Source organism: Megalobrama amblycephala, linkage group LG5 (genome assembly GCF_018812025.1).
Source record: "Megalobrama amblycephala isolate DHTTF-2021 linkage group LG5, ASM1881202v1, whole genome shotgun sequence".
Lineage (NCBI taxonomy): Eukaryota > Metazoa > Chordata > Actinopteri > Cypriniformes > Xenocyprididae > Megalobrama > Megalobrama amblycephala.
The window spans coordinates 16,137,836-16,150,495 of NC_063048.1; positions in this window are offsets into that span (position 1 = coordinate 16,137,836).

Below are 12,660 nucleotides of genomic sequence, written 5' to 3' on the forward strand. Positions count from 1 at the left end.
GCACAACACCGCCACTCGTGTCAGCCTGCCCAATCCAAGTAAGTGGATCCAGGTACCCCTGGGTTCCATCCTTCACCGCAGCCATCTGGCAGTGTACTGTCTCTCAAGCAAAGAGGACCAGTCAGAACTGGAAATCCCATCCTCCTCCAGGAATCACCATCACACCTTAGATCCAGGACTGGAACTGAGGATTGACAAAGGGGGGTCCCAGCTAAGTGACAGTACTCCCATCGATGCAGCCCGCCAAGCACTTTCACGACTGCCTGTCCTGACCAGCTCACCTAGAGCCCACGCTTGGACCGCTGCCAACACAGTCCGTTGCTTCTCCATGGCAATCAAGTATGCACTCGCCCTGGGTCTGGCCTTCATCCTATCCCAAGGGATCAAAGGGATGCAAGAGTCCATGGACAGGTGCCTATCTGCCCCTCCTCAAGGACGAGTAGGAACCACCTGCTGCGTGACCATCCGGATCCATGTGCCATCGAACTTGGTTACCGTCCAACGAAGTCCGCACAGGGACTTTGTTGGCCGAAGGGGGGTCTGTAGCATATGCACATGTATCAGGACAATCAATAAACTTTGGAGTTTTCAGAATGCTTTTAACCTGATGAACTGTGTTCGTTAATCACTAAGTCGGCTCCGACCAGTCTGCAAAGATGAGCCCATTTGACATCTTTGTGGCCTGGGCGAGGTAAGACAGTGGACCCAATTTCCTAGCTTTTGGAACATCAAAGGATCAACCCCCGGTTGTGGGCAAGAAACTCAGCGCCAGAGACTGACCAGACAAATTCCACACACACACCCCACACACACACACAGACACACACACATATACAAACATGCCTAGAGATGGTATGTACAGTTATTCTCAAGATATGACTGTGCCAAAGTGTACCCGCTATATTTTAAGTGCATATATGCTTCCTAGTGTTTAGATTTTAGAGTTTAAATGACTGTAGCCATTCTAGTTTCATTCCTATTAATGTAATTTTGTCTGTAAACCATAACTTCTTCTACATGTTTCGTTTATATGTCAAGTCTAGATTCTTTTGAAAGCTGTTCATCTGATTTATTCCATAATGTATGTCACACTGCTGACAAATGCATTGTACTATTTTTAATAGTACTTCGAAGGAAAATGAACACTAATCCAACCTTGTAAATCATGCAAATGAGTTTGCAAGACAAAAACAAAGGGAAAGCTTTCCCGCCAACTTTGCACCCATGTTATTGGCTACCCCACCTCAAGGAGGTGTGTCGGCTTATCTGTCATAAAAGCAAAGACGCACAATCTCTCCCGTGTTCTCTCCCGATTGTCTCACGAGCATCTCGTGCACGTTTTTCCCGGACCTCTCCGGTGACCACGCGCTGCCACCGCGCTCAGCTTCGGGATCGCCATCTTCCAGCGAAACTCACTCTCGTCCTCAGTTCAAACCTTCCCGCTGAACGGAGGAAGCCAACGAACTGCACCAGCGCTAACCTGAAATTCGACACACGCAACCAATGCAAGTATACTGCCGTTTCTCAATCTTAGATGATGAAACTGATTTCCGTGCTGGCTTAGGACTGGTTGTGAGTTTGCTACTTGCCTTCTCTCTTTCCTTCTCTACTTCTATTCTTGTACATAGGTGTGTATTTTCTTGTATATTTAGATGTATAACCTCTGTATTCGTAGTTTGCATATATTAAAACGTTATTCATGCTCGATTGTTCTGTTTGTTCTTTCAGCTGAAAACCCAAGTCACTTTAACGTTTTTCGATCGCTTTATGCTTTAGTTATTTTCATGGCCAGAAAATAACTCTGTTTATAATATTCTGTGAGGGACTTAGTTTGCTGGACAAACGAACAGTTTCTCTAGATAATTATTAAACCAGAACTAATCATATATGTAATTGATTATAATTCGTTGTAATTGATTCACAATATATGTTTAATTCCCCGTTGGGTTGATATATGAATCATAATTTATTCATAACCTTATGAATTATTATATTCATATTTCATCCATAAATTGATTAATAACTGTACGAACCGCTACATTCGTTACAGTTTGTACTACTTAAAGTTTTTTTTTTTTTTTTTTTTCTACTCAACATTTTAAAGGAACACTTTTTGGGCCAGACTTACTAACAGTTCGCGCCAGCGCACCCTCTTTTGGCATAAAAAAAACTACTGTCAGGATTTACTAAATTAGTGCTGAAAAAGCGTGGACTTGCAGCTGACCTTATTGCATATGCATTTAAAAGGAGTTTCCCTTTCAGGAGGACAGTATTTAAATGAATCACGCAATGCAATTTACTAATGTTTGCGCTCGTCAATTTAGTGGTATTTGCACTCAAAAAAAAAAAAAAATTTTAAATTGTTTTAACCCATTTTGTGACATAGCTGCAATTGTTGCTGCTAGGAGGAGAAACCGCAGAGAACAGAGAGCGCGTAGTATTAGTTTCTTTGGAATGCCAGAGGAAGACATATATATATGTTTGTCAGATTACATGTTAGGTTGCGCCTGTGTCGACCCGAACCTGATGAGAGCATCAGCTCTGCTTATTTGCGACCCAATGCTAATTTGCGCTGCTTTTGCTCTCACGCTAATTCACCCCGTTTAGTAAATCTGTCCCTTTGTGTATTATCCAAGGACACAAACACAAACTATTCTTGAACATATGCACACTGCAAGGAAGGAGAGATTTAGAAATAGACATTTTATTTAGAAAACTACTGTATGGATATTTGCTTGCAGCTCCCAGTTTGAAGATCTCGGATATAAAGTGCAGTATTTTGAACAGAAGTTGGGGAGATTTGACAGCTGTGAATAGTGGTCATGTTTTATTGTGATATGGCAGCTAATCACTAGCTAGTCCAAATACATGACTGTAAATAAGCCCCAAAACAATAAAATACAGCCACCTGCCCATATTTGTAAAGGACTTTATGGAGGAAAAAAAAAAAGAAGAAGAAAAAGAGAGAGAGAGAGAGAGAAAGGGCCCGAAGTAGCTTATAATAAGTGTTCATAGCAACACTTCTGAAAATAGATCGATTCAGTCTCTAAAGGAGTGTGGGTTTACTGCAGGCAAAACACATGGCTAATAAACGTCATGCGAACTACAGGAACTATTTCAACTTTTCAGTTCATTAGTGGCAAATTAAGAACAACATTAATTCATTCTAAACCAATATGCTCTTTTCATCTTTGATTTCAAGGGTTTTAACAACATCTTCCTGTCTCACTTTTTCACACTTCTCTCAAAGGTGTGACTCATTTTTTCCAACTGTAGAGTCCTTCACTCTCTATTAGAACCGTGTGGGTGTGCAGAAGAGCTGTTTCATAATGACCGTGTGTGTGAACAGGGAACGCTTTCGCAAGACCCTGACCCAGTGGGGGCAACTGTATTATATTTAATTATATAATTACGCTAAGTTGAGTATGTAATGACACAATACGGGGTCTAACAACTATGCACTCATAGAGAGCACTGCATTAAAAACAGCCATCATTAAATGGTAACAGAGGCTGACATCAGACTATGAAATCATGAGGACCCTGTCTGAGCATTAGACCTGAAATTACCCTGAGAAGTATGATTACTGACTGATTATGTCATCTTGTTGATAATAATGGTCTAAAAAGGATAGCTCTCTCAAACATTTTAAACCTGATATTGTCCTCTGTGGAATTCAACTGAATATGTATACTAGTAACAAGGGGCTGTTAAAATCCAAAACTGACAAAGTCCATATGACTTAAGTGCTGTATTCAAAGCCTTGTACAATCTAATGATAGATTGAAAGACTTCATCTTCAATCAAAATCAAGAAATGTCACACCAGGTTTGATATCAAAAAAAAGTTTTTGTGTCTAATAGCCATACCAAATTAGAATATGTGCATATTAACATTAACAAACGAGATTTGAAAGCTGTGAGGGAGGGGAAGATTTATCATAAATGTGTCTGTTTCACACACACAATGCATTTAAGCTTATTTCATGATACCTTTATGGTACATTCTTGTCATTTTTTGGAACTTGGCAACCCTTAAGGTGATGATACACGGGGCAACTTTTTGAGCAATGTTGCCGGGCAATGTTGCCGAGCAACGTTGCTTGGGCACTTTCCCACTGAGAATGAGCAACAAATATATATCTGGATACGTTAGATTGGTCGTGGGCAATTTTTGAGATCCTCCAATCAGAATGTTAGCAGCCGATCACGTGACCGGTTCGGAGATTTCAGAAAAAATTCAAACAAGATGGCGGCCTCTCAGCGGCAGTGGAGCGGAGAAAAGGAGTGTGAACTTTTATCTTTTTACGCTAGTAAGTTGTCATGCGTCAACCCAAAACAGGGAATTTACCTCATAGATTGCTTAAAATACCAACAACTGTCCGAAAGTAATGTGTGTATGCTGTAATAAAGCTATTGAATGATTTCAGTTAAATACTAAAAAGACGGGATTTTTTTAACGTCTGTAGTAGCGTAGGCTGTAGGGCCTTTGACATATGAACAGCTTTTGGTGCGATCGACGCGGGTTCGAATCCGCCTTTTGCCGAACTCGCTCTTCTCCCTTTTCCTGTCACAAATCAGATCGGAAAGGCATTTATTTTTAATAAAAATGAAGAAAATATTTGAAAAGTTGAAATAAAGTGCCTAACAAGTGTTTATAATAAAATATTTATTGAGTTGGCAATAGATTTGCTCCTCTCTGATTAGTTGCTGCCAAGTGTCTGTTGCCCTAATTAGTTGCCCTGTGTCTCATCAGGTTGCCCGTTGATGGCAACATTGCCCAGCAACATTGCTCAAAAAGTTGCCCCGTGTATCATCACCTTAAGTCACCATTCTCTTTCATTATAAGGGGAAATAATACAGTGTCAACAAATGATTTTTTTTTTTAATTTTTTTTTTTTTTATGTACTATTATAGTATTCATTTTAAATTAGCTTTCATTTTTATATATTCAGTTTTCATTTAGTCCAAGTTTTAATAATTGTGTTGGGCTTTTTGTCTTTTTTATTATATATTATTATATATAAAATGTATTTATATATATGTAGTTTTAAATTGTTTTTATTTGAGTTTCATTTTTATTACTTCAATTTAAACTTATTTAATGTAATTAATTACCAAGGACACATTTCTCATTTTTAAGTTAAAAGTTTTTTCATTTTTCATTTTATAGTATTCCTGTCAGTGTCGAGATCTAATTGCAGCAGCTGTGACTTTTATTAACCCTCTGGAGTCTGAGGCTGATTTGGGGCCTGGAGAAGTTTTGACATGCCCTGACATTTGTGCTTTTTTCAGTTGTTCATAAACATATTAATGACACAAGTGTCATTACACTGTATTCAGCACAAACTAGGCTACCATAATATGTGAGGAACATGTGTGTACATGTTTGTGTTTTTGAAGGAATAACGTTTATGCGTGGTTACTGAAAAAACAAAAAACTTAAGTCACTGATATAAGGCCAATAAAAGTATATTAAATCTGTGTTCACAAGACTTTTGGGTATTGAAGGTTGTAGACTAGAGTTTTTGCTTCAAAATTATGTAAAAATTATGCTGACTACTCTTTCATTTATAACAATATACTGATTAGTTTTTGTAAGACACTTTTTGCCAAGAAACACGGTATGCGTGAATCTCCATGAATAATGGCTCATTCTCACCTGTGAAGACAAAAGAATTGAATAGTAATGACCTGAAAAGACTTGCATATTAATGAGGCATTTCAGTCAGGTAGGCTGTGAAAAAAAACTTCTGTGATGTCTCAAGCTCATCATGGTATATGAAACATACAGAAAAATTTTATTACAATATAAAATAATGGTTTTATATTATACTTTAAAATATAATGTATTTCTGTGATGCAAAGAGTCTGAATATAGGCTTTTAGTTTAAAAGCATGCACATTTGGAGAAATATAGGATTCTCATATGTTTATGTCAATTTTCTATACAGAGGAGTTATTTTTTATTTAATATTCATTGTTATCTCTATGAGCGCTGGTGTTTGCAATTCATACTGCAGCCGGAGGGCGCTCTGTGCATTTTAGTCCACAAATTCACCTAAGAAGAAGACGATATTCCATGAATGGTGTTTACCAATTCATACTACAGCCGGAGGGCGCTAAAGAAACAAAAACTCACTTAAAACTTATCAATAGAAGAAAACAAACAGGAATTTACTGCATGTCTTCCAGAGATCGCTAACCATGGCTTTTTCATCCAGATAAACAATTTTCAAGGCAATAAATACACGATTGAGATGATGAATGCATGTGTTGTCTCTGAATTTGCCTGTGAATAGCGCTGGCTCCGTGGGCGTGGCCGCATTAGTGGGTAATGAGCTGAATCACGGACTTCTGACATGGCTCTCTTTTCATACAGATTACATAAACACAGAATGTTTGTTTTCGATTTGACTTGCACGATTTAAAACCTGACATTTCAACGTTTTGTTAGACATAAGTATGAATTTTTTGTGATTAGGATTCACTAAGTTACACTTCATTTTCTGAGAACTATCAGATTGGACTTCGTTCAGAGGGAGATGAGAGATCACGCATCATGTTAGTTTTCTTTATTTTACAAAAAGCACAACATTTTGTTTTTACTCTGAGTGTATACAAATAAAAGGAGATATTCTATAGTTTCAATTGATGTATTACTTATGTCTCTATGACAACAAATGACAGAGTATTTTAAGTCTGTTTTGCTGCAATGTGAAAAAAAACCTGCAAAACGCGCCGGCGCGTTTTTAGACCTCAGAGTGTTAAACGCGAACTCAAAACAAAATACTAGGAATACTCACATTAGAAAATCATGAACAGAACAACTGAACAAAAGTGTCGAGAAAATTAACTGAACAAAACACAGGACATAAATACCAAAGCAAACTATTCAACAACATGAACAACAGGTGCAAATCATAATTACATCAATGAAAAACCATAAAAAACAAACTCAACCCCAACTCAAACCATACATGTAAGAAACAACATGAGGTTAAGTACATTTGATTTATGGGTATTCCTTTGAGTGAAAAGGATGACGAAAAGATGACTTTTGGACATGTCTGAACAAGATAAAATACTCCCTACACGTGAATGACTCATCTGGTGAAACTGGTATCTTCAGCACACAGAAAACTCATAGGAGACTCAATGCTGCCGCCCAGTTACACAGCAAATGCAAATATCATGTTCTTTCCAACACTGCATGTCTTCACTATTGATTTTCATTCCACTCTGTGGACGGGACGGAGCAGTGAGATTTGAGTGAGCGAGAAATAAAGGAAATAGGAAAGAGAGTGAAAGATACAGAGAAATGTGATGCTGTAATGGAGACTGATGTGCTGTGCATATGAACAACAGGGAATAGTATTTAGAGTGTATGATTCATGCCAGTGGATCTAATTCACGAGCACTTGCTCTTCACTGGTGCAGTAAAGCATAAGAGGCAGATGTGCATTATGTTTTGCCTCAAGATGAACTGAATAATGTGCCCAAGCCACATGGTTACACAAAGGCCTATCGGCAGGGTAGTTATTTGTGGGGTGCAACTGTCCGAGGGGTCCTGCTTTCTCTAACTTGCACTGGGCCCCACCCCATGATGACGTAACGTCCCACCCCACCCCGTGGGACGGCCCTGCCTACTGGTGTACAAAATTTATTTGGTAACACATAGGGGTGTCGCAATATATCGGTATTGACGATAACCGTGATATTCAAAGCATGAAATATCAATATCGTGTTAATTTAGGGTGTGACAATATACCGGTATTGGCGATAACCACAATATTTAAAATGAATAGGACACTTATGATATTGTGACATGTAATACTCCAGCACCAGTACCTGGATGAGCTCTCAGGTGGCAGTATTGCACCTTAACGCTGACACCTGTCAAACAAGAAGAAGACGCAGCGCATGCAGCTATTCAGAACGGGAAAGTGAGAGGCTCTGTCCACACCCAAAAAAAGTAAAGTAAGCTCGACAGTATGGGAGTTTTTCAGCTCTATAAGTTGTATTACAATATCACACGAACAAGTGCCGTTTCCCCTAAATCCGCACAAATGCAATGTTCCTTCAACTTATCGTTAAATGAACAATGTGAGTTACATTTTAGACACAGTATTGTTAATATAGTTTTTTTCCCTTTATTTCACCAACGAAAATTTCAAATTTATGAACAGCAGAACAGAGTCCCCGTGCAACAGAAATGTTTTTCTAACACAGACTGAATCCGCGTTTAGAGCGAATGAATCCGAGCTTCGTTTCTGAATGAATCAGTCATTTGAACAAATCGGTTGACTCACTCACTCACTCATTAAGACAGTGACTTTCTGCCACCTACTGGCAGTTTAGTTTAGTTTCATATTTAAGGGACATTTTAATTAAAAAGTTAAAATTAGAAAAAAAAAAATAATTTAAATATTGAATTAAATTTATGTAGACAAATAGTAAATGCTGTGTAAATATATTAATGCCACTTCTCATTCTGTGTCACCTCTGTATTGCAAAGATGGATTTTGTTGATAATGTTGATTTGTTGATAATGACCCCCCCCCAAAGGATTCTATAAATATCGCGATATATCGATATCATGTAATAACAGTAAATAACAGTAATAACAGTAATAACAGTAAATTATGCATGATTACAAATAACTAACCATAAACCATACCTTAACTGTAACTCTATAGTAAGTACATGTGGTTAATTAATATTACTCAGTACTTATTTGAGTAAGTACAACGTAACTACATCACCTTAAAATAAAGTGTAACCATTTATTTTTAAATTTTCACTACTGTATAATCCCATTCTTGTCAGCTATACCTCTAAAAACTTGAAGTAGGGTACAGGAATATAAGTTTGGGAGGGGCTTGCACAGACAATTCCCAGTAATTGTAACAGCAATTATCAAAGCAGCTGTTTACTTCACTAAAGGTGACAATTCTGACAGCTTTTCCTGCATAACCTGTAAAAGTGACAATCTTACCACGGATGTTGCTTAAACCTGTTAAGTTGTGACAAATAGCTGTGCTTTATCCCCAAATACACCTCAGACCAGCTAAAATGTGTTAATTCCTGTTTCTAAGGTTTCAAGCTTCCAACATCCTGAAATCACCCTTCCTTCATCACCCTTCTTTATCATTTACGCATGCAGATCCTAGAATTAGCACATTAGCATTTCCCTATTCTTTTACAAACAATAGGCCTAATTAATCTGCATTCCATGCGTAGTTAAGAGCATCTACTGTAAGTGATACAAATACAAATAAATACTTTTGACAGAACATACTATCAGTCCTATACAAAATTAAAATCACAAAACAATACCTTGCTTTTTCTTCCCATCCAGTTTGAATACATGACGTTCTACACGGAGTTGTTCATGTTGTCAGAATGGGAATTATGGGCTTCTTGGCAACACTGTCAATGCCTAAATGAACTAGTAGGGTAATTCCTGCAATATCGGAGGGTGCAGTTTTAGGACTGCAGTCTTAGGACCATACTTAAAGTGCGGTAAACCAAAAAACATAGAACATACTTCTAAATGGTCGGGATGTAATTATTTATAAGGGGTGTAATGGTACAAATATTCGTACCGAACGATTCACGGGGACAGTTCCAAATGGAAGTGATCATCCCTATGCCCTATGTGATCATCCCTATGTGAGCAGGGGACGCGCATACTGTATGCTCTTGGCAAAGGTAGCGGTGCAATTTCCTCATTATCTTCAGCTGGGATGTTCCCGTGACAACACAGCGCTGGCATAAATAAATATACAATTTATATTCTTAAAAGCTTTATATATATATATATATATATATATATATATATATATATATATATATATATATATATATATATATATATATATATAGTACAGTCCAAAAGTTTGGAACCACTAAGATTTTTAATGTTTTTAAAAGAAGTTTCGTCTGCTCACCAAGGCTACATTTATTTAATTAAAAATACAGTAAAAAAACAGTAATATTGTGAAATATTATTGCAATTTAAAATAATAATGAAGACAAAGTAATTTATTCCTGTGATGCAAAGCTGAATTTTCAGAAATCCTTCAGAAATCATTCTAATATGCTGATTTGCTGCTCAATAAACATTTATGATTATTTTCAATGTTGAAAACAGTTGTGTACTTTTTTTTTCAGGATTCCTTGATGAATAGAAAGTTGAAAAGAACAGCATTTATCTGAAATACAAAGCTTCTGTAGCATTATACACTACCGTTCAAAAGTTTGGGGTCAGTAAGAATTTGTATTTTTATTTTTTTGAAAAGAAATTAAAGAAATGAACTTTTATTAAGCAAGGATGCATTAAATCAATCAAAAGTGGCAGTAAAGACATTTATAATGTTACAAAAGATTAGATTTCAGATAAACACTGTTCTTTTGAACTTTCTATTCATCAAATAATCCTGAAAAAAAAATATTGTACACAAATATTTTGTACAATTGTACACATTAAATGTTTCTTGAGCAGCAGATCAGCATATTAGAATGATTTCTGAAGGATCATGTGACACTGAAGACTGGAGTAATGATGCTGAAAATTCAGCTTTGCCATCACAGGAATAAATTACTTTGTGAAATATATTCAAATAGAAAACAGTTATTTTAAATTGTAATAATATTTCACAATATTACTGTTTTTTACTGTATTTTTAATTAAATAAATGTAGCCTTGGTGAGTAGACGAAACTTCTTTTAAAAACATTAAAAATCTTAGTGGTTCCAAACTTTTGGACTGTACTGTATATATATATATGTCACGGGTGCACAAGAACAAGATGTAACAGATCCAAGTGCAGCATAAGTATTTATTGGGAGTCCAGAAACGTAATCCAAGGCAGGCAAGAGGTCAAAATCCAGGTAATCAGTCCACAAAACAACAAGCCAGAGATATAAACAGTGCACGTAACAAATACAACGAACCACAACCAGGGACAGACACAACTGAGATTAAATAGACAAACACTAATTAACAAACACAAAACAGCTGGGTGCAATGATGAATGGTAATTAGTCCAGGGAGTGTATATGGGAAATGTAGTTCATGAAATGAGTGAAACAATGAGTCCGGGAAGGAGTGCCCTCTAGAGGCTGAAGGCACTCTCACAGGTGATCGTGACATTACCCCCCTCAAAGGAGCGGCTACCAGACGCTCCACCAGACAAAAAACAAAAACACAAAAAAAAAAAAAACTCAGGAGGGAGGTGGACAGGAGGAGGATCAGGGGGAGGGATGGTGGGCCAGATCCAGGGTCCCCAACTGATAGCCAGGGTGGTGCTGGAGGAACTGACCAGGCTGGTTCCAGCGGTTCTAGAGTCCTGGCTGGGTGCCAGGGTGGTGCTGGAGGAACTGACCAGGCTGGTGCCAGCGCCTCTGGAATCCTGGCTGAGTGCCAGGGCGGTGCTGGCGGAACTGACCAGGCGGGTTCCAACGGTTCCAACGGCCGGGGCAGTGGCAGCAGGGCAGGAAGCCTGGACGACGGTGGCAGGACAGACGGCTTGGTTGACGGCGGCAGGACAGAAGATCTGGGCGGTGGCGGCAGAGCAGAAGGCTTGGACGGCGGCAGGGCAGTAGGCCAAGGGTGCTTCATGGCCATATCAGAGAGAGCGGACAGCTCGGTGACGGCCTCCGTGGCCGTATCAGAGAGAGCGGACAGCTCGGTGACGGCCTCCGTGGCCGTATCAAGGGGAGCGGACAGCTCGGTAACGGTCTCCGTGGCCGTATCAGGGAGAGCGGAGGACTCAGGGACGGCAGCGGGCTCAGACTGGGGCTGCTCTGGGACGGCAGCGTGCCCAGGCTGGGGCTGCTCTGGGACGGCAGCGTGCTCTGTAGTAGACTCACTGGCTGGAGCGGGCTCTGTAGTAGACTCACTGGCTGGAGCGGGCTCTGTAGTAGACTCACTGGCTGGAGCGGGCTCTGTAGTAGACTCACTGGCTGGAGCGGGCTCTGGAGTGGACTCACTGGCTGGAGCGGGCTCTGGAGTGGACTCACTGGCTGGAGCGGGCTCAGTAGTAGAGCCACTGGCTGGAGCGGGCTCAGTAGTAGAGCCACTGGCTGGAGCGGGCTCAGTAGTAGAGCCACTGGCTGGAGCGGACTCACTGGCTGGAGCGGACTCACTGGCTGGAGCGGACTCACTGGCTGGAGCGGGCTCTGGAGTGGACTCACTGACTGGAGCGGGCTCTGGAGTGGACTCACTGACTGGAGCGGGCTCTGGAGTGGACTCACTGACTGGAGCGGGCTCACTGGCTGGAGCGGGCTCTGGAGTGGACTCACTGGCTGGAGCGGACTCACTGACTGAAGCGGGCTCTGGAATGGACTCACTGACTGAAGCGGGCTCTGGAATGGACTCACTGGCTGGAGTGGACTCACTGGCTGGAGTGGACTCACTGGCTGGAGTGGACTCACTGGCTGGAGTGGACTCACTGGCTGGAGTGGACTCACTGGCTGGAGTGGACTCACTGGCTGGAGTGGACTCACTGGCTGGAGTGGACTCACTGGCTGGAGTGGACTCACTGGCTGGAGTGGACTCACTGGCTGGAGTGGACTCACTGGCTGGAGTGGACTCACTGGCTGGAGTGGACTCACTGGCTGAAGCGGGCTCGGGCTGTTCTGAGTGCATCCTCCA